Raw genomic sequence first — 4,335 nt, 5'->3', positions numbered from 1 at the left:
TATATATATATATATAATTGCATATGGACAAATATATATTTGTAGCAAAAATATAGAGATTTGATTACACGGTTCACAAATGTAAATACTCATATTGTGAATATTTCTCATATACTGGATATAAGATTTAATATTTATTGCAGGAACCTTCTGTTTGTCTTTTAGACATATATCTAAAATCCCTTTGTAGATACAATCTAAAGAGAATTTGGTATAAATAATACCAAAATTCTTGTAAAAAAATTTTTTATAATTTTTTATAATTTATAAGAATATGAATTTTTTGGTAGGTACATTTTTTTGGAGATGATTTATTCTTCTTTAATTTCTTTTTATCATTAGAACTTAATTTATTTCATCGTGTGAAGAATCGTCTGGTTGCACAATCATTCCTTGTACTTTCTACAAATATTATCAGAGCAGTTATATACTACCGTACTTTGACATGATTATAATTAATCAAATTTTGGCATTTTACATCTTTTAGTATCGTGTCACTTTAGTGTCGTGACTTCTTGCATAATTATGCTCACACAAACTAATCTTATATATGTGCACTCATTTTATGATTTGTAAAAAAATTTTTCAATTAGAGTTGTTTTCTTTATCCTGTTACGTATGTGAGTATATATTATGGTTGCTATATTTTCAGCATTACGAATCTAAAATTATAAAAAATATAATAAAATGTTCTAATAAAGTCATAAAAAAATGTATCACAACGCAATCAAAACTTTTCGAATAATTAATCAGCATCGTAGAAAAGAAGCTATAATAAATTCGCTTTAAAATTTTTTCTGAAAATGGAGGAGTTGTGAAAAAATACAACACAATTGTTTTATACAATCTGATATAATTAAAAAAAAAAGTTGCTTTGAAATTGAATACGCAATTTAGTTTTAAACAACAAACATTGTACGTACAGATCGCTACTGGCAGTGTAGTGTACATGATAGAAATGTGAACATCATATGTGCGTTCTCACATAAATTGTCATGAAAATGCGAGAGATGTACTTTATAATTCGACATCATATGTTGTTATCAAAACATAAAAAAGTAAGCAAAAATAAATTTTAAACTTTCGAATAAAATCCTTTTATGAAAAAACAGTACATTCCATATTTTACACTGACTTTTAAATTACGTAATTTCAAGGTAGTATTAACTAACATACTGCAGAGATAAAATTTCAGCATTTAATTAGTACACCCAGTTTTTACTTAATCCGCAATATTATTGTGAGCCGTCATATTATCACAGATAATATTATACGCAGATAACATGATATTTTATATAATATCATCAAAAATCTCTCTCATTTTCTCTCATTCTCTCTCTTTCTTTCTTTGTTACACATGATATTAGATTCGGATTCTTAAAAAGAGCTTGGGAATATCGTATTTTAGAGTATCCCAAGTATTAAAAAAAGACTGAAGGAATTGATAAAATAGGAACAATACAAGAGTTTGCATGATATATCAGAATCCGTTACATTGATCATTAAAAATGTGTAAAAGGAGTTGTAATTAATTTTAATAATTCTACATTAATATTCACAATGTTATAGAAAATTTTGCGGTAATTCTATCTAAATTTTTCGTCGTCACATTGTATAGCTATATTGTTTCGTACCAGTCAAAAAGAGCTATGCTGAAAGAACTGACCTAGCAAGAAGAAGAGAAAGATAGAAGAGACCATCGCGTCGGAAGGAACTGTACTTCCGGTCTCGAGCGGGCGCCTCTTTTATTTCGCTTAGAAGACGTATTCATCCCACGTAACAATCTTTATACTCTTCCTTTTCTCCTCTCTCTCTCTCTCTCTTTCTACCCCTCACTTTTCCTCTTTCTCTCGCGATTAAATGACGACAACGTGAACACTTTGAAATTGAATATCCATCGTTAATCTGAGAACTTGGCGCCGCCCACGGAGCAACTCGTGACAATCACTGGTTTGATGTTTGCTCCTTTTTGGCCGTTATTCTTGCGTGAACCCGAAAAAAAGCGGTAAAAAGAATTTTCCACGATTTTCTTTGCATGCACGTCTCGGGTTTCGACGCGACGTCGTCTCGCGGAGTTAAATAAGATTACCCAAGACATCCCGACGATTGAGATGCTGTCGGATGTATACGGTAAGATTAATTATGCAACCCCGGCAAACGTCTGGCACGGTTATTGCATTTTCGTGAAAGAACCGCGGGGCAAGTGTAGCAATTACAACAGGCGCCACGGACGCTTAGTAATTCTGCTACTTGGCGCTAATCCAAGGATGACAATCTTGCGACTCTCGCGAAAGAAAAGTCTCGAGTATGGGGTTTTAATCTTTTTTCCGGACGTATTCGGGTCATTCTGTTTAATAAACACATAATCTGATAATAATCGTTTGTAAAAAATACCTTACTTGAGCTTTCAAGTAGAAAATTGAGTTACAAGACCGTTTTAATCTTCTTTTCATTGTTCCCTTATCGGATTTCTCCTTTTTTTCGCTCTCTTTTCTCTCTTTCGGAGAGATCCGCAGCGGTGTTGATGAGATTTTACTCAAAGGATCTGAAGCACTTTATATAATTGCTTTAATATTATTACAACGATTGATCCTTATTATTGGTATTTAGAAAATAATAGATTAAAGCGTAGATTAATGTAATTACCGTTTTGTTTTGCGCAATTCTTTCATGTAGTGAAAAACTTTCGAGATAGAGGGTAGTTTCATAAAACACTGCGTATTCAGCCTTTTTTCCGGGGACGAGGAAAAAGAAGGGAGAAGAAGACTACGCAGTAATTAAAGCGACTTTGCAAAATGAAACAGTAAGTTTCTACGGTGTCAGAATCCGATTCAACCCAGTTTCGTCTTGAGTTTCGAGACTCATAAATCTACTGGCAGACGGAGATATTTCTTTTATTTATAGTGTTCGCTATCGAGCCAACTTCGCAAACACTTTCCCGTTATGACTCGCTATGAAATTGAAAAACCATTATTTCTCCCTTTCAGTCTGATTTACGCTTGGCTATGAAAACTTCCGGGATATTTGTATAAAGAGAAGTACTAATCACGAGATATATTTCTAATAATAATTTTTATATACCCATATTTGAATATTTACGATTAAAATTCTTAATATTATATAAATTATTTTACGTGAAATTTTGTAGATGTCTCAATATTCAGTAATTGAAATGATTTCAACAGCCAAAAAATCAGAGTTTCGAGTTTTTTTTCTTTAAAATTAAGCTGCATTTAAAATCATGTGTTCTAAGATACGCGCATTCAATCATAATTGTAATTTTATTCTTTAGAAGCAATTTTCACTTGATATTTATTCGTAATTTAATTTGCAGTGCACAAAAGGAAACCATCTCAAATAGATCTATTGAATGTCGAGCACAACAATTAGATCGCGCATAAGCAGCTTACTTAGTTTACGTTTATTAGTCTTAGTAAGAGTCTAGTAACGTGACGCAATCAATGATGATAGCGAAGTCAAATACAAGGAATATGTTCACGATCCCTAATCGATCGTATTTTCCTTCGTTGATGGCTCATGTTGTTATTCAAACGAGCAAGCAGGCTCGATGTGTATAAGGATTGTTTTGCTATAACATATAAATTCCATTTATCTGTTTCAATAACGTAATATTCATGATTTCTTTCCGAGACTGCAATTACACGAGAAACATTTTAGATAAAGGACCCCGCACTATAAGTTACGTATATGAAAAATTGAGTCCTGATGAAATGTGTTAATTTTTAAATATTATAGCTTATATTATAGCTTATAACATTGTTCCATTCCACAGAAAATCAAAGACACAAGACTCGATAATTTTGTTTTTGAGCTGCGGTGTATCAAAAGTGCTCGGCGAGCACAAATTTTACGCCTTTGATGCACCGTAGTTAAAAATTATTTATTATTAAATCTTGTGTATATAACATCTTTTGTATATAACACCTTTTGTTAAAAACTATACACTGTGAAAATTAACTCATTTCATCGAAACTTAGGTTTCATTTTAGGAGACACGGTCGACACAAATATTGTTCTAGCTTTGTTATTCATTGAAAGATAAAACGACATTTACATCAACTGTGTTTCCTAAAAGGAAAGCGGTCGTAATTTTTTGTATAATTAGTGTGAGGTTTTTTTCTAATAGAAACGCTCTTCGTGTAATCTAAAAGTGAGATTTATAAAACGAAAAATTGCTAAATTTTTGAGTTGTTTGAATTATTATCGTCGAACGTTGTGTCAAGTTAATATGTCGTGTCTTAACATAGATGTATGTGCTGAATAAATGTATTAAGAACGTTCAAGTAGATTAAAGTAGTTGCATTTGTGTGTCTT

The 4,335-nt window shown here is 31.7% G+C and overlaps 1 protein-coding gene across 4 annotated transcripts in view; it reads left to right on the top strand.

Annotated features, from left to right (window-relative positions):
• LOC108747545 (pyroglutamylated RFamide peptide receptor-like) overlaps positions 1-4,335 on the top strand; it is an 82,436-nt gene that overhangs the window by 58,097 nt on the left and 20,004 nt on the right. The window lies entirely within an intron of this gene.

The sequence above is a fragment of the Trachymyrmex septentrionalis genome, unplaced genomic scaffold, assembly GCF_001594115.1.
Source record: "Trachymyrmex septentrionalis isolate Tsep2-gDNA-1 unplaced genomic scaffold, Tsep1.0 scaffold2, whole genome shotgun sequence".
In the NCBI taxonomy this organism is placed as follows: domain Eukaryota; kingdom Metazoa; phylum Arthropoda; class Insecta; order Hymenoptera; family Formicidae; genus Trachymyrmex; species Trachymyrmex septentrionalis.
The sequence above is the reverse complement of the archived record's forward strand: the minus strand, read 5'-3'. Positions and strand labels throughout refer to the sequence as shown.